This window comes from Dasypus novemcinctus, chromosome 2 (genome assembly GCF_030445035.2).
Source record: "Dasypus novemcinctus isolate mDasNov1 chromosome 2, mDasNov1.1.hap2, whole genome shotgun sequence".
Taxonomy (NCBI): Eukaryota; Metazoa; Chordata; class Mammalia; order Cingulata; family Dasypodidae; genus Dasypus; species Dasypus novemcinctus.
Genome location: NC_080674.1, coordinates 16699028 through 16718300, shown reverse-complemented (window position 1 = coordinate 16718300; position 19273 = coordinate 16699028). Strand labels below are relative to the sequence as shown.

General features: G+C 41.5%; 1 protein-coding gene across 2 annotated transcripts in view; it reads right to left on the bottom strand.

Moving 5' to 3' along the window:
* The window catches only part of FBXL7 (F-box and leucine rich repeat protein 7), a 420297-nt gene that overhangs the window by 124133 nt on the left and 276891 nt on the right, over window positions 1–19273 (bottom strand). The window lies entirely within an intron of this gene.

Below are 19273 nucleotides of genomic sequence, written 5' to 3'. Positions count from 1 at the left end.
GATCCACTGAAATGTGGTGTTTGATACATATATGGTAACATCAGAACTGTCTTCTAACCCTGTTCCACTGCAGAAAATTGTCATACACAGTATTTTAAAAATAAATATTTATTCATTCAAAAAAGGTGGTGGTTCCATTTGTGTGATCCCTGCACATCTGCTGGAGGACTTGACACCCCCCACACAGAGGACAAGTTTGTGGATGCAGGTACAAAAGTGAGATATAAGACCAGGAGAAATAGATGCCATTAAAATCCATCTTCCCCATCTATTTCTATGGAAAATAACTAAGCCTTTGGATAAAGGGAAAAGCAGATATCATAATGCTTCATGCATCTAGGGTTGCAAGACATGTGACAACTCCTGAAATACTGGGGGAGAGCATGCAGACAGAAGGAAGAAATACATATTGAGGAAGAATATGAATAAGAATGAAACACTGGCAAGCAGTACATCAGAGAAAAAGAGTGAGAATATGAATAAGAATGAAATATGAGAAATACAGAATATTTAATTTGGCACAATATGTAAATTCAATCCTCAAATTCAATAATGAAATTTATGGTAAGATACATTCTATCTTGTTTGGATTCATGCAAATTGGCTCTGAATTTACTAATTCATTTACCAATGTCTTTTTTGTTTTCTTATGCATAGCAATGACAATGTGGTATTCAAGAAGGGAACAGACTGACTATGGGCAATACCAAAATCTCACTTTCTCTGCAATCAAGCCCATTGCAACTTAAGTAAATTTATAAGAGATTAGGGGGTTAAGGTTATAATTGTGGTATGCTTAGGGATAAGAAGTTGGCTGATTTCCAAAGTCCAAGCCTAAAACTGCTAGAAATTAGCCAGCAACATTATTTATCAACTGCTTACCATGGGCTATACATAAATGAAAGGCATTGAGAATAGCATAAAGAACCAGAAAATATCCATGTGTCCAAGTATAGTAGTTTGAGGTTTTTATGGACTCTAGAAAATCATGTCCTTAGGGTGTAACCCTATTGTAGGAGGGGCCTTTTGATTAGGTTACTTCACTAGAGTGTAACCCAGGGTAGGTCTTAATCCTCTTACTGGAGTCCTTTATAAATGGAATAAATACAGAGAAACTCATAGTACAGAGAAAAAGCCATAGGAGCATAGAGAGAAAGCCACAAGAGCAAGGAGCTGAAATCAATGGAACCTGGGACTGAGGAAGCCAGAAGCAGGGGGAAAAAAATCCTGAAGAGAAGGGAGGGACCAGCAGATGCCTCTATGTGCTGGACTTCAGGGAGAAAGCACTGCCTGATGATGCCTTTGATTGGGATACTTTCATGGCCTCAGAACTGTAAACTTGCAACCTAATTAATCCTCATTATAAAAGTCAACCCATTTCTGGTATATTGTGTTCAGCAGCTTTTAGCAAACTAAAACATCAGGAGTCTCACTTTCTCCTGAGGACTGGCAAAAGACATGAAATCCACCACCAAGTGGGAAAAAAAAAAAAAGATTTCAGATACTCGTAAGTGGTAAGAAGAAAGCAACCAGGGTAATTTGGTGGAGAATGGCATGGTGATGGCAGCAATGCTAGGTTAGCTAGGAGGGTGGAAGAGCCACTCTGAGGAGGTGCTAATTAAGCTGCAACATCAAGGAGGCAACCAAGTTAAAATCTGGGGGAAAAGAAATCCAAGAAACAGGAAGAGCCAGTTCAAATGCTCCAAGATGGGGCCAAGCTTAGCATAGTCAAGGGAGAGAAAGAAGAATGGCTGGATACTGGTAAAGGAGGGTGAAAGTGCAGACCGATGTGTAGGCATCTGAAATCCAAAAGGCAGGCAAGGTCATCCAGCTCCTTCTGGGTCAAGCTAAAGAAGCATGGATTTTTACCTTCATTGGGTTAGATTTTAAGCATGGACTCAATATGATCTGATTTATGCTTTTAAAGGTTACTCTGGTCACTGGTTTGACACAGAACTGTTTGAGACAAGATTGAGGGAGGGTAGTAGATACAAAGAAATGGTGAGATAGCCTTTTGGAGTGGGATGTCACAGAGGACATGGTGGAAAGTGCTCAGGTTTAAGATGAATGTTGGAGCCAGAACCAAGTGGATGGGCTTGTTAATGAATTGAAGGGAGGGGGAAGAGAAAGGTGGGAACTGGGGAAACTTAACCACATGCAAGTGGTCTTCTCATCTTGAAAGTTTTCTTTTTTCTGTTGAACTGTTGAACAGATTCATCAGATTCAGTCTCGTGAACTTGAAGCCCCAAATATCTCTGCATTTCACGGATAAAATGGTGATAAAAATAGAAGCCTCAAACAGTTATTATAAGCACCAAATGTAAAAATGCGTTAGTAAGGATGTTGTTTAAACCCTTGCAGAAATATGAAGCTATTATGTTGACCACTGGGGTTTAGAATCTTTCACACTATTAAAAACTGTCACTTTCAGTGAAGACACAGCCGTACCTAGGAATCTGCCCATCTTCCACTTTTATCCACACATACCCTGACCTCTCCCTTAATGAGCATTTCTAATGCCTGGAAAGAATATTTCAAGACTCTGGCTTGCCAACATGGAGGGTTCTGTATCAAGTGCTTAACAAAAGCCTACTCTGAAGGAAATTCTTTTTTTTTAAACTTTTTTTTATTTTTCTAGTTTAAAATTTTTTTAATTTAATTTTTATTCATTTTAAAAAAAATATTACATTCAAAAAATATGAAGTCCCATTCAACCCCACCACCCCCACCCCTCACTCCCCCCACAGCAACACTCTCTCCCATCATCATGACACATCCATTGCATTTGGTAAGTACATCTCTGGGCATGGCTGCACCTCATGGTCAATGGTTCACCTCATAGCCCACACTCTCCCACGTTCCATCCAGTGGACCCTGGGGGGATCTACACTGTCCCATAATTGTCCATGAAGCACCACCCAGGACAACTCCAAGTCCCAAAAACGCCTCCACATCTCATCTCTTCCTCCCATTCCCCGCACCCAGCAGCCACCATGGCCACCCTTCCCACACCAATGCCACATTTTCTCTGTGGACCTTGGATTGGTTGTGTCCATTGCACATCTATGTCAAGAGGGGGCTTAGATTCCACATGGATACTGGATGCAATCCTCCTGCTTTCAGTTGTAGGCACTCTAGGCTCCGTGAAGGAAATTCTTTATACTGTTCTGGACATGCATGTCGAAATAAAAGGCTACCCTTTTGTCCCAATGAAGTTTTTTATTATGAACTATTTACAACTAATTTTTCATGTAAAGCCCCTTACATTGTGTTTTGCTTTGCAATCTTTTGAGCACAGAAGTCCGATTGCCTTAACTTTTCAGTTTTTATTAGCCTTTCTTCTGATGTTTGGCAATGACTCAAGATGCCCCAAACAGTTGGTTTGATCTGCATCTTCTGACATGGCCTGTCTGACTCAAGAATATGTTCAGGTTTGGAAGTAGGGATTGCTGAAGTAATTGGCCTTATGGGCTTCACAGAGTTTTGAGACAATACCTGGATCACAGGTCCATCAAGCACTGTGTCCATAAATACCCAAGCTTGTTCAGATAAAGTCTCACCAGTCCACCCTCACAGTTTACTACTTACCAGCAATGTACTTTATCTTACTTCATCTTCTCATCTATAAAATGAGGATAAAGAAACCTCCCTCCTCAGGTTGTTGTGGAGATTAAATGAAATGATTTATGCCAAGTTCCAGGCTTGTAGGAACTCAATCAATATGTTACCAATCCCTTCCCACTCACGTTTTAAGACTTGGTTTACTTGTTTCATGAATTCCCCCAGCCTATTACTGTCTCTAGTTCACTTAATAGAATTTTTCTTCTATTCTTCTATTTTCTTCTGTTCTTCTATTCCTAATCCATGAAGACAGAACCTTTATCATGAGTAGCTTTATTTTCGCTGATGTTGTGTCCATGCCTGTCTCTTCTGGATCACACTTTCCTTCACAGTGAAACTGAGAAGGAAGCCAAGACTTCGGGCACGAAGCCTAAGGCGTGGGCTCCTACAGTCCAGCAGCCACCTGCTTTATACCCCTCGTTTGGCAGTGTACAAAATCAATACCCCTTGTTTGGCAGTGTACAAAATCAATACCCCTCATTTGGCAGCATACAAAATCATATCCCTGGTTTGGCAATGTACAAAATCAATATCCCTCATTTGGCAGTGTACAAAATCAATAGCCCTTGTTTGGTAGTATACAAAATCAATCTTTTTCCTGCTCACAATATTCAACACGACAGCATCTATGTCACAGCAGACACACTCTCTGTTTTATTGTGTGTTTGTCTCCCATTTCAATGAATTTACAAAAATGGATAAGGTATTGTTATTAATTAAAATGTTTTGGTTTATTTTTTTCCTCTCTGCTAGGCAAAATCTTTCCCAACTGCCTTGAAAAAAAGCAGCTTGCTCAAAGGTTGTCTTTTGGACAAACACACAGTAACTTTAGTAATTAAAACTAAAGAAGAAAAAGACCAAATATCTTCATGACAATATATGTTTTCAGGTGACTGAGTGATCTCTGGGAAGAAATATTTTGTCCTGGTTAGCACTAGCCACCTTTCCCATGGTGCGCCAATAAAAGCACCCAAGGCTGTGTGTTGCCGGGGCGGAGGACTGGATGTTTTGAGGACCCGATGCTGATTTGTGCAGAGTTCCATGATGACGTGCTCAAGGTTCTTCCTCAAGTCTTTGAATCTGAGACACAGTCAGCACTGGGAGCTTTTTTTAAAAGGAGGGTGATGCCTAAAAGATCTTTCACAGCAGGTCCAAGGGGAAGTCAGGACAGGCACGTGCTCTCCTCCTTCCATCACAGGCAAGGATAGTTGCTCCTTCTGTCTTCTCACAGGACAGAAATCAGGTGTCTCCTACCCTGCACTGTGCACTCCACTTGTGACAGTGAAAGACACTGAGTGTTTAAACTGCTGTCTCCTCAGTTACCCTGGGAGGTTTGCAGGGCAGAGGGAAGGTCTTGTTCACTTCTAGTATGCACCTGCCTGGCCAGTGCTGAGCCAATGGTGGCTCTTAATTATTTTATGAATGAGTCCCAAATACACGCGATTGTCAATAAATAAGACAATGTATGATTATCTGCAATAAACTCTGGCAAAAGGGACTGTATCAGTGCACCAGCTTTCCCACAAAGGCCTGCATATTATTGCACTGGATTTTGCAGACAGGCAATTTCATCTTCCCCAAGGTCAATTAGATAAAGTAAGGGATAAAAATATACTCGGAGCTTCTGACATAACCATGTCAACAACATTATCTCCTAAGAGTGGGTGTATCCTAGACTTTCAAGATTCTACTGTGGAAGAATGTTGATAAAGGTATTTATTCAGGTTGCTACTACCTTTTACTTTTATTCTGATTTTAAAATGTTTTCACTTAACTTTTCTTGAATGGGCAACATCTTCATAAAGTTCATAAATGAAAGAGAACAGGATATATGATAAAAAAAATCTTCTTCTTGCACCGGCCTCCTGTTCGTAGCAAACTCCTCCTCTCCTCACCACTGTTATTAATTTTTGGTATATCCTAGAGATTTTCTTTTACAAACACAACATTAATGTAAATTTCACCCACCCTCTTCCACAAAACGTGACTTAATAAAAAAGGTAATTCCTCAGTGCTGAAAAAGATCAGAACAATGTGGAGAAACTGTCTGATTCTTAGATGGTAGAGATTTAATTGGCCCAAAGAAAAAGGAAAACCAGAAGAAAGGAAAGCAGAGAAGTTAAGTGTGTAAGTGGTTTTTATTTGCTTTTCATCACCCTTGAACAAAGGGGAGAGAGCCTCAGTTGAGCGGAGTGCTGGGGATCCTCGCAAGCCTGTGGGGGTGTGTGTGATTCAAGACAGACATGTTTGGGCAGCAGCCTTACCAAATAAAAAGCTCAGATCTGCCAGAAACACGCGGGACAATGGCAGGCTGAAGGCTATCACCACAGCCTGCGGTCAGAAGAAGGATGTGAAACATGAAATGGCAATTGCCATTTGGTTTTATTCCTCTCCCTCCAACTTCACATTATTTCTTTGCTACCTCTTTTCTGTCATCTGGGCTGTATTACTGGAGAAGTGGAGAGGAACGACAGCAATTATCTGGAAAATTAAGTGGGAAAAAAATCTAAATGACATTTCCTTGAAAGGTCCGGGTGAATCTAAAAGCTCCTATTTCCGATGATATAGATGACTTTGAGTTTTCAGTACATATAATTTCCTTAAAGAGCATACAAGCCACATTTGCAAAAAGTAAAGACATTATGCATTTCTTGTCAATGGTGTAGGTTATCATTGATCTGTCTTAATTTGTTAGTAAAGTCTAGTCTTCTCCAGTTATGCAAAATGTCAGGGTTCAATGACAATAGATTTTAGATCAAGGCTGAAATACTGCATGTCTGAACAGGGTATGTTCCCACGAATCTATTTTCAACATTACCATTGTCCAGTGCCAAGAATAGCCACACACGGTTGTGCCGAGGCACACACTTGGCTGAGGAGCCACAAGCAGTGCGCTCTACAAAACAGGGGTGCCTTAGACCAGGAAAACGAATCCTGACCTGGACTGCTCTACAGAAATCAGCGCCTTCTGGTCCTTCTCACACAGGTACTGTCTGTGTTTACCCAGCTGTGAAGCCAAGCACTGTCAAACCCAGTAGGAACGACAGGTGCCATACAACCACGTCTTCCCCGGGGAGACTTTCCTCAAGGTTCAGCTGTAACACTTCTCACTGTATCTGGTGAACCAGCTTAATTCTTACCAATGTGGCTTTACTCCTAAGAGGTCTAGCCTATTGGTCACCCTCGTCTTGCATGCTCTGCCCAACCTCTGTTTCCAAAGCACAGAGATTAGCCCACAGGACAAAACCAGATCCCTTTCAGAGCTACACACACAGCAGTAGCTGAGATGATCAGTTTGTTATGTTTTCTTTCCTTTGAAATTCTCTATGGAGTTCAAAATATCTACCGATGACCGGTATTTTGTAAAATGAGCCCCCAAAGTACACTGTTCCCTTTGACTACGACACACATTCGTGAAAAGAGAGTCAATTGGAGGGCAAAAAAAAAAAAAAGGAATATAGGGATAGTTTTATGAGATATAAATATGATTAATCATTTTTTTCTTCTTCATTTTCTTTATTAACAAGGAGACCTTGATCGTGTCACTTAACCAATCTGTGCTCATCTGCGTATCTTTCTGGACACTGGAGGAACAACTTAGCTTGTTCTGAGGATTAGATTGGACAGAATTTTTTGGAGCGATGCTCCCACAACTTGTTAAGCTGCCTTTTGTCTGTTATTTTATTTTTAAAATTTGGAACAAAGTTTACCTTTTAAAAAAAAAGAAAGTCAGTGAGAGTCCAACAGCTACCTTGCATGAGCCTCCCATGAAGCAGTTCCAGTTCTCATTTTTCTAAAGTCCATCCTGGGTCACTTTGACTCATTTTGGTGTTGACTTGGCCAACCTGATAAGCATCTCAGGTAGCCAAGGAAATTCCATAATCCTTACTGGCCTACATAGGGGACCCCAGGGAGTCCTGGGTTACGCCAGTGGGACGGAAAACAAGACTGCCGAGTCGCTTTAAGCTCTGGATCCTTCCCTCATTTGTAAACCATGAAGGAAATGGATGTCATGACAGAATATAAAACCCAAGTGTTTTGATGCTTTTCCCTGTTGCTATATCTTGAACTATTTATTTCCATTTGGCAGTTTTGCTCAGGACCTGGTGCAGATTCTCAATATATAAGACAACAGAAGGGTAAAAAGTAGAAAGTAAAGGGTCGGACAGTAAATATTCTTGGTTTTGTGGTCCAGTCTCTGCTGTATCTACTCAACTCTGCTGTTCTTGCACAAAAGTAGCCATGGGCTACTTGCACAAAGGGGTGTGGCTATGTTCTAATAAAACTTTTTTCACAAAAGCAGGAGGCAGGATTTGGCCAGCTGGCCCAGATTGTCAACCCCTACAGTACTTGACCTCTGATCTTTTCCATGTGGTATTTATTGGAAAATGTATCCTTATTATCATTATGGTCCATAGCAAATTAACCTTCCTTAGCTAACAAGACACTGTTGGTTTCTATGGCAGACAAGCATTCAGAGATCTTCCAATTTTATTCTGAGAATCTTATTTACATCTTGATACGTGTTCATAATTTAGCAATTAATTCTGCAGGCAATCCATTTGATAGACAGTGCACAGCACTGAAACATTATAAATCAACACAAATAGCTTGACTTCAAATGACATACAACTTTAGTAAGAAAATATGTCCATCTAATAAGCTACCAGGGAAAAATACCCTGTTGTATCATAAAAGTAGAAAAAAGCAATTATAGACTATCATCAAAACATTTGATGCTAAGAAATTTGCAAGTGTGGGCCAGTTATTAGTTCAAGTTTTAAGATGTAGCCCCCCCTTTCTCTTGATCTGTTAACTTCATGGTGGGACTTCATTGAGTGTGCCTTTGAAATCAATGAGTTGGCCATGTATGCATTGGCCTCTGGGTAGGCACACCATACTAAAGTGGCTACTTCCTGGTGACGTCAAATAAAAATATTATTTTCTCTACCTTTTTACCCCATCCTCCCCATTTCCTTCTCAAAATAAAGAACGGTAGTGATATTCATATTATCCTCTTGGAAAAACCTATGATGGAAAATTTTGAGCTGAGTGTAATTACCAAATAGCACCATTAGTTTGCTGATAACACTTATGACTAAGTCCTTAAAGTTGGCACATTTTGTGCCAATGAATAATGCTCACAGGATATGGATTTTCAAGTTTTCATTATAAAATAGGAGCATACAACATAACTGTAATAACTGTCAGCATATAATATTGCTCTTAGGTATATCTTAATTCGAGTTCAATGTACTTTAAAGCTTGCAGACAGCATTGGATCCAGGTAAAAACATTAGACTTCCAAAATTGAAATACATTTATAATCCTGTCTTTTAGCTATACCCCTTTGAAATGCAAACATTATCTATTTAGAAAAATGATAGTCAAATTATGGTATGAGAAGAGAGTCTTTCAAGTTCTGTGAATGTCCCTTTCTCTTTATTTTCACCCCCTCTCCATCATTTCTCAGAGGTCTTTTATCCACGCATGGACAGTCATGGATTCGCCCCTTCCTGAGTTATCTTGAGGGAACCCTGGAAGTACAGAAGGCTATGGACGGATGGACACACACACATACACACACCAGACGGACACTGGGTTGCGTGAGGAAAAGCCACAGAATCACACAATCCTTAGCAACCACTGCCTTTAAGATCTCAAGGCTCCAGCATAAATCTCAAAGAGTCTTTTTAAGTTTCATGAACAATTCATGCTAAGGCATCTCCCAAAAAAATGAAACTAAAAAAAAACAACAAACAGTTGACAACTTTTCCCACAGGAAATGCACCCTGCTTGCTCTCTCTGGCCTGTACGGAAGCCAAATTACTATCTATAGAGGAAAGACCTTTTGTGATTTTTTTTTTTTGTCTCCCTCTTAAAATATTATTAGGTTGCAAACAATAGCTTTTTGTTGCAAGGCAGGAATAAAGGAGCCTAAAATCAGCATACAATTGTGTGATCACTGGTTGGCCTTGTATCCCAAAGTTGTTAAGACAAAGAATAGATGCAGCATTCACAAAGCCAGACATCTAGCTCAGACCGGAGATAAGGGAGAGCCCCGGAAACCTGGGAGCAGAAATGTCTCTATCCTGCGCAGAAGGCTCTGGCTACGTTTCCCACAGCATTTGCCAATTTTCAAACACCTTTTCTGGCTTTATTTACCCATCTTTGGTTAAGGGAGTTATTATTAGTTCTGATCTTTTTAAAGTTTCAGTCATTTGCTCTTCTGACATTAGAGGTAATGAGAATAGTCTATGCACTGACAATGGACTTAAAATACCAGCAACCATCGCTTCCTTTCTGTATTCTAGCTCTTAGTGATTGTAGGAGATGTCACTGTGGCTAAATTAATTGATTAAGAGAGAAATTGAGATATTTGGAAACAAGACTGATGTTAAAACTTTCTATGACATGTTAGGAAGGTATGGAAAGACATTGTGGAATAGGAGTGTTACCGGATTTCGTTTAGGTTCTTGGCTACACTGCAGAAATGAATTTCAAGAGCATGCCAGGTGAGTTAGGCCAGTAATTTATTCAGGTAGGGAGGGAAGAGAAATGGGAGAAAAGAAGAGAGCAGGGGTCCCAGGTAGAGAGGAAGGGGCTGTAAAGTGATAAAGAGGGCTGATTTACAGAGTACAATTCCCCATTACAGGTTATAAATCCCCAGGTATACTTGCATGGCCATGTGGCAGAGGAAAAATGGTGGGAGTGGCATGCAGAGGGCAGGAACGGGTCCAGAGGCAAGAGCTGAGAGTGCTCTGTTCAGGCCCAGCTTGGCTTTTTGAATTGATAATTATTCCACCCCTTTGCTAATGGCAGGGGAGGGCTTCCAGCTGTTTGCTGTTTTGAATGATTACCCCACCCATCAATTCCCCCTGAGGACACAACGATAAAGTCCCTAGGGAACAGCCCTAGGGAACAGCCGGGCTTCTCCTGGCTTGCAGAAGAAGTCTTTGTTCTGAATGGCAGGATCTTGGGGGTGGGGGTCTTCCAGCAGCCATCTTGGGGGTTACTGATGTCCATGTGGACTTCTTGCCAGGTTCCAGAACCATCTACTGATTCTCTATCTTACTAGCCTGCTTCATTGAGTAGACTCTATATCCAATTCTCCTTTTGGTTAATATTTATAAAACATGTCTTAGGTTCCAGATTAAATGGGGATGCTTATCCCTTCATTCCTTGCAAAATGCAAGTGTACTTGGAAAAGACAGCATCACGAACTTTATGATTTATTCATCTGAAGACAGGTACAAGAGAGCTTTGTTTCCCAAAAAGCACTGGCACTACAGTGAAAACAAGGTCAAGAATGCACCTATTACGGGCAGGGTAACATGGTATATGCTCAGGAAGGCTATGGATTTAGAGCTGCTTGATGTTTATGCTGTGGTTTTACTGGTGTTATGTTTTTCTCTAAGATAATATGTTTTAGGCGGCAGAAACTTTAACTCAGACACATGCCATGCAAAGATCAAGTCCATCTTGTTCACTGTTCTATTAATATAGCCTGTGCATAAATTCTAACTTATTCTATGTCTAGTTCTCAGAAAGCCGATTAAGTGATATAGGCTCTATAGGCTTTGGATATTCAAGAGAGGATGCAGACTAAATATGTTAATTCAAGCTTACCTGGAATGTAGGGGATATGTGTTAATGCAAGACCTAGCTGGTACTCAGATAAAACACTTGAAACTCTAAGAAACTAACAAAGGAAGTCCTTTTGCATAAAAGTACCATTTGACTCCCCAATCCTACATCCTCTGTATAAAAGGGACCCAAAAATCCTATTCGGGGTTCAATTTTTATTAGGACAGAAGTCCACTGAGCCCGGCCAGCTATTAATAAATCTTCCTTCTCAGATTCTCGTGTCCTGGCCTTCAATACTGTGAACACCTGACTGCTCTTTGCTACAACACTATCCTTCGTTTCTTTTAGAATCTGACTTAATGGAGGTACTCAGTAATATATGGGCTGAATAAGTGAACAAATGGCCAAAACCACATTACTATCATAAGAAGTAAACAGAGGCACTTCTGAACTTGCAAAAGCTACTATGTCATACACCCAACTCCTAAATCACCTCTACACCCAACATTTTTGAGTTCCTATTCACCCGGCAATCCATGATTTCCAGCTGTGACATGGTGGCACTCCCCGCCATGTCTGCCATGCTGCAGAGGTTATTTCAGCTTCCTTCCTTTCTCGGCCACCTCCAGGGGCCTGCAGCTTCCTCACATGCTAGGCTCCCCTCTGGCTCACCCTTCCCCTTTCCCCATCACAGTTCATCTCTCTCCCTTCCATCCTTACTCCATCCCTCCCTCACTGCCCCTCCACCCCTCTAGACAGCCAGGAGAACTGCAGAAGACGGACCACGGAGTCAGGAATTTCCCTGATGGAGTTCCCTCAGGTGGGAGTCAGCCAAGGGACTGCTCCGTCTGGGCCACAGTGGCTGGAAGGAGACCTGTATCACTCTCTGGGCTCCACATGCATCACTGGTCCCAAGGCTCCAAGGGTTCTATCCTCCCTGGTTCCGGTATATGCATTGCAGACAAGGAGGGGGTGCACAGACCCTGGGGAAAGCAGGGTTCCTGAATTAATCTCCCAGACTCCGCAGAGAGCTGGAGGCTTCCTGCCCAGGTCTGGGCTGAACCTGATGAAAATGTTCACCTAACAGAAGGGCAGCCCCAACAGCACTGTCTTTAGGGATTTTGTAAATGAGTTCAGGGCTCTGGGGATAAAAGAACACCTTTCCCAGTCCCACATTATAAAACATGGAGTCCGTTGCTTGTCTTGCAGTCACCTTTCAAACGTTTTTAAATATTATGGACATAAACGGGGCAGAGCCTTACCTTTTCAAACAATGGACTGGGTCACCCATAAGCACATTACAAACCTGGTACATAGTACATACAGGGTGAATCAAAGTGAAGGGGGAAAGTAGAGTCTAAGTGCCCTGACTGTATCTTCCTCTCAATCTCTGAGAAGGTTCTGTGCGTATCACTTAATCATGGAGTCAAAGACAGTTTGCTTTAACACAGAACACTTGGCATATAAGCCAGCTATATGCACTAAAATTTCATTCCTGTTTTTTACCTGCCATTATGAATATGTAAAACTCAAACGGGCTCCTGCCATTCATTTTCATAATATTGTAATGGCGAGCTATACAAAACTCCAGAGGGAAAAATAATCTACTCCCTAAGTATTAGCCAGAATTAACTGTTGGGCTACCAGAGTGGGGATTAAATGGATTTTGCTTTTAAATGGGACACTTTGCAGTCATGAATTAAACCGCCTAGTTGCCATTTGCTCCACCAGATCTTTTGGAACCTTTCACACCCTATCTGTGGCCCAAAAGTCCAACCTCTAAGGGTCATATCTATACCACCGGGCTCTTTTACTCTCTGGCTCCTAGTTGGAATATCAATGGGCAGCCCAGCAGCAAAAGAAAGGGCAGGAGAAGGAAGAAGTAGTGGCAGTTATTACCCAACACCTTCCTTACTCTGCTATTCCTCCACCAAATCTAGTATTCTCCTTCAGACACAGGGGCAGCTCTTTCTCGGTTCTGGCAAGTACTCCCTCTGCTTATCCCGTTAGGCAGAGGCGCTAGCTCCAAGGGCTCCCCTCCCTTCTCGGGTTCCTCTACATCTTGCCCTCAGCTTTGTAAAAAGCTCTTCAATAAACTCTCCTGGACCATGCTGTCTGAATGTTTTAAATGTGTGGACCATCATTTCTGGGTCCTTGGTGTCACCAGAAGCACTGAAATATGCTTTTAATTTAAAAATACATAATATCTACTTTTAAGATACATAATTAGGTATATATCTCCTGCAGCTGCCTTACATTGGGTATGAAATGTTTTTGTTTGTATTATCAAAATCAAGTTTCTCATACAGAGAAGACAGTGCATAAAGATGACAGGAAATTTTAAACAGAGAACCACAGAAGTAAGTATGTTCGTTCAACCATAGGACTGTTTCAGATGCTGATTCCAGTGTCTAGTATCAGTTCTAGCTACCATTTACTGAACACCTCCTAAGAGCCTGGTGTTGTGCTCAACATTTTAATACAAACCATCTTTCTTCTGTACAATTCCCTTGCAAGGTGGATATCAGTCCCACTTTAAGGGGAGACAAGTGACATGCAGGTAAGTGCTATGACTCATCCACCTTCACACGGGTGCCTGAGACCTAGCTAGCACCAGACTCCAAAACAGATGCCCCCAGCTTCAAAGCCCACATTCCATCCATCCTCCAGAGGCCCCTTGTCGGCACCAGAGAGACACTGGGCATCCATGGACTTACAAGGAAAAAGGACTTTAAGAAGCCGGGAGGCTTAAAACAAGCCTGTTTAATTTCACCTAATCCAGTCTTCCAAACAGATGTTCTTCCAGAACCACTGTCATAGAAAGCGCATTAGTGTCTCAGGCCATGAAACATACTTTTGGAAAACGTGGCGCTTCATGTCCGCACCGCCATTTTCCTGATTCTCCTCTCTTGGAGTTGTCATGCCCCCTGGACTTGGTGATTAAACTTTGGAAAGGCTGCTCTAAAATATCAGGTGCACTGGAGGTTGTCAACAACACAGCTGCCTTGAAAAGGATATATCATGTTTGTGATGTTTTCAGAGCCTGTCATAATTGAGGGATGGTAAGGAAAAGGAAAGAGGGCCCTTCGTAACAGGAAGTTTTCTTCAGGACTTAGTGACTGGGGCAGTGACTAGGCTAACGGCCATCTGGGCAAAATGATGTGCTAAGAAAAAGGCTGGAGTGGGTGATTTCAGCAATATACAGTGGCAGTAATAACAGCTAACCTTTATTTAGCACTCAGAATGTGCCAGGCACCATGCTAAGCCCTTTCCATGGCTTATCTCACTTAAAGCTCATCATGACCCTTTGATTGTCAGTACTTCATTTTACAGTTGAGGAAACTGAGGCACAGAGAGGATGCCCAAAGCCAGGCAGCTAAATGAGAGAAAACATTATTGAGCTCTAGGTAGTTGGACTCTAGAATCTATGCTCAGACAAAAGGCTTAATCTACGTACGGGATACTAGCATCCTTCTATTCTGGGCTCTAATTTTAAAAAATCATGTGTAGTGATCTCAACCTACTGCAAGGTGGACCAACCCCCACAAGATGAAATACAGTACGGTTCAATTTTAAAATCAGGTCTTCTATTTAAAAAATAAGTCTAGTTGCACAAATGCAGGGGAGCCAAATTTAGCATTAAATATGCAAATGACCTGAAGGTTTTCATTAACAGTAATAGAAATTATTTAAAGAGTGGTAGAAGGCTGCCAGTGGGGTTCTGTGCAATGTCAGGGAAATTCAGGGCCCAGAACTGGCCCCTCATTAATCTTCCCAGACATGTCAGATGCACAAAAAAGCATATTATTTTTGGAAGGTCTTTGTTCAGAGGTAAGTTATCTGCCTGGTGAAGCACAGACCTTCCAGGGAGGGAGAGGTTTTCTTTTGGTATCCTTCTCTACTCTGTGCCCCCAACTCTCTGCCCTGGAGCTGGTCACAAGCCTGGGATGAGAGTCAGGGAGCTGGCTTCAAACGGAAGTGAAGGGGAGAGGCTGGCAGTCAGAGGCTGGGAGCCAGAGGGGCGGGTTATGCTGGGCCCTGCAGAAGCCCCACGTGATAGAAGGAGCACAAGCAGACGCTTGCCATAAATACGGCTGGAGATGGGCTCAAGGTTGTGATTTCAAAGTCAATTTGCGAGCTCATTCCTGATGGGATCTGAACAAAAGCAACCTAAAAACGAGCCAGGGGGACTGTCTGGGACATCATCCTGTGTTTGCGCTTCACATTTATGTTCAGCAGACATGAGGCAAATAAGGGAACTGGCGTTGACAGGTAGAGTAAATTCATTTAGAGGACACAGGTGAAGAAGGCTTAGGTGGGACATGAGGATAGTCTTAAAATATTTGAAGGAAGAGCGGAGAATGTCTGCAACTGCAAGCAAGATAGATCCATCCCTGTGTCCCATGGGATCTAAGCCCCCTCTCGCTTCAAAGCAGAGTAGTTATCATCATCCCAGAATCCTCAAGATGGCAGAATGAGCAATGGACTAAAGTAGACTTATTATTATTCTACTATAGACTTATTATTCTAGCAATGGAAGAACTCTTATCATTGCTATAAAGGCAGTGGCCACCAGAGGTGGGAGGGATGGGAGAGGGAAGAATAGGTCTAATATGGGGGCATTTTTGGAACATTGGAGTTGTCCTGCATGATGCTGCAGTGATGGATACAGGCCATTAATTATTTTGCCACAACTTACACAATTGTGCCAGACAGAGTGTCAACTATAGTCCACGGTTAGTAGCAATGTTTCAATACGTGTTCATCAGTTGTAACAAATGTACCACACCTAATGAAGGATGTTGTTAATGTGGGAAAGTGTTGGAGGAAGAGGGGGTGGGGCATACAGGAATTCCCTATATTTTTTAGGTAACATTTATGTAATCTAAGATTTCTTTAAAAAATTTTTAAGAAGTTATTTGAAGGGCTGTCATATAAAATACCAGACATTGGCAAGAAGCAAGGGATAGACCAGCAGTGAGTGTATTAGATGAGTCCTGGCCTCCAAGCAGCTACTCGTGAAGGCGGCAGACACGAAACGTACTAATCAAGAACGAATACTGAGTCCTACCTGGCATGGGGAGGGGCCATGTTTTGAAGGAGTGACATTTAAGCCAAGAAATAATGGATGAGGGTTTTGTTAGGTGGAAAGCAGGGAGAAGGATGTTTCAGATGAAGGGAAACTTAGAAGGCTGGTGTATTAGTCAGCCAAAGGGGTGCTGATACAAAATACCAGAAATCGTTTGGTTTTCATAAAGGGTATTTAATTAGGGTAGGAGCTTACAGATACCAAGCCATAAAGCATAAGTTACTTCCCTCACAAAAGTCTATTTTCACATGTTGGAGCAAGATGGCTGCCGACAGCTGTGGGGGTTCAGGCTTCCTGGGTTCCTCTGGGCTCAGCTCCTCTGTTTTCTCCACAAGGTCAGCTGTAGACTATGAGGCTCTCTAGGCTTTGCCTCTCTCCTCAAGGTCAGCTGTAGACTATCAGGTGAATGGCTCTGTCTCTCCCCCTGGGGCTTGCTTCTCTTTCCTCTGTGAGCTTACTTCCCAGGGCTCCAGCTTAAGAATTCAGCATCAGACTCCAACATAAAAACTCCAACATCAAAAACACTCACATCAAAAGCTTCAACTCTGTCCTTTGCCATGTCTTTTATCTGTGAGTCCCCACCCACCAAAGTGTGGGGACTTAATGCCCTAATGATGTGGGCCAATCAAAGCCCTAATCATAACTCAATTATGCCCAGTAATAGACCAGATTACAAACATAATCCAGTATCTATTTTGGAATTCATAACTACATCAAACTGCTACAGCTGGGGTCAGAGGAGGAGGAGGAGACAGGCTCAGGCCAAATGGTGCAAGGACTTACAGGCTCTGATTTTGAATCTGTACTTCCAGTCAACACTTGAGAAGTTTCTTTCTCATCTCTCTTCCAACTTCCCTTCTCATTTTTGCTTCCATGGTTTGCTCTTTCAGCAATGGGCATGACAAGCCTATTTCCTTATTCAGCAAAATTTGGTGGTTACCAAGTTCATGTCAAGCCCGAGGCTAGGTATAAATAGGCAAGTTCGCAGAAATGACTGCAGGTTAAATATCACAACCACATGTCCAAGGCATGACAGAACCCTCAGGACATCCTGAAATTATTTCTTCCCTCTCAACATTTAATTTATTTTATTAGGAGTTCTTCAGAAATCTAATTCTTAAAGGAAATTTAATTTTGGATGGAAGATGGTAGAAAAAGTAGGTTTTAACAAATTCTAAGCCTAAAAAACACAGTATCATTTGACTAAATCGAGGCTTTTTGTATTACAGAAGACAACTACAACTCTGATACTATTAAAAGTTCATTTTGATTAGATTGCCTCCTCTTGCAGGACCTTCCTATTGTATTAGATTGATTCAGTTTATATCCCCAACTCCCCTCTCTCTTAGCTCTGCTGTGTCCCTGAAACGTCCTCCTGTCTTATCTCTGTCACAGCCTCACTTCTAGGAAGCCCTGATCAAAGAACACCTCTTTCAAGACTCTATTCCAGCTACCTTTCTCTGGAATAAATTTCTTTTCCCCTATAATCTGTAATATCTTTATTTTGGCACTTGCACAGATTTCATGCATAATAGATTATGAACTCTTCATTGGAGTTTGATTTATACTTTTCTTTACTACCTTTCTTATAAAGTTCCTTATATATACTATATAATCCATAATTATTGGGTTAAATGGAATCAAGGTAAGTGGACACAGATTTAAGAGTATCTAGAAATTATTGTCATTTTCTATTTATTAACCATCTCAAACTCATTTTAAACCAAAAATTCCATCCTGGTTGACTAGTAAATTTCTGCCCATGGTCTTTATCAGATATTGAATAAATCGTCCCCCCACCACCACCACTCCTCAGTTCTGGAAGGATAGTTGGCATAACATCTTGAATACTGTCATGACATTTAAAGAACATAATCTGGAAGGAAACCAAAGGGCAACTGAAGAAAATATGAGCCATCAAAAATATAATCAATAATGGTAGGTAAGAACTCCTTACATAAAACCCAGGCAGCAATAAGCTGATGTTTGAATTCCAGTTACAGTTGCTGGTTCTTCAATCTTGGTAAGGTCAGTAACTGTTCTCTAATGTTTTATTCGAAGGGGAGGAAGAAAGAAAGGAGGGAAGGAAGGAAACAAAACGCCCCAAATCCTCTAATGCCATCTACCTTTAATTTCTCAGTATTGCAAGGATTACTGAAAATTCACATATGGAAACAACTATGACAAAGCCTAGTCTTTTGGAGGACTCAATATATTTTCATAGCACTTTCACTAGGAGAAGACAAGTTTTAGAAAATTAGGTTATGTGCAGAAGCTTTTTTTGAGTGTTGCGCTTTTTTTCTGCTCCAGGACTCACTTTGTGATGACAGTCTAGCCCAATTAACCAGATAAATGGGGTGGTTCCAATATTGCACATTGTTTTTATAAAGTATTTTCTGTTTATTATGAAAATTAAGAAGTGTCACTTCTTTACAGATGCCACCCAGTGCCACATGTAGCTACAGCCAAAGTTGGGAATTTCACGCCAATGCAAAGCTTCAGCAGACAACAGGCCACAATATATACCAGATGTAGCGGAGCTGCAATGTGGCTTGAAAGGATTTAATAAAAAATGTCCTGAATCTGCTTTGCCAAAGTCCTATCACTGGGACAGCATGCTCTTTGATATGGTAAAAGAGTCAGCTGCTAGTTCATCTCCAATTTCAATACAGCAATCCACATGCTTTTTCATCTTCTCTCCATCAAGCATGTGTGTTTTAATATTAGGAGGGTTCACGATTCCATGTAGAAGGCTCATTTTTTTCCTTTAACTGGGGGTGGGGGGGTGGGAAGGGGTGGTGATTGGTTTATCTCTTGGAACCACAGAAAGAATGAAGGCATCATTTTACTGCTTTTCTTCCTCCATGTATAACATACTTCGATGCAGTTTATCTGAGTTTATAAACAGCAAGATGCAAATGTGATACAGTGTTTGCAGGAAGCCTGTCCCATACTCTGAGACAGCCGTAATGGTAT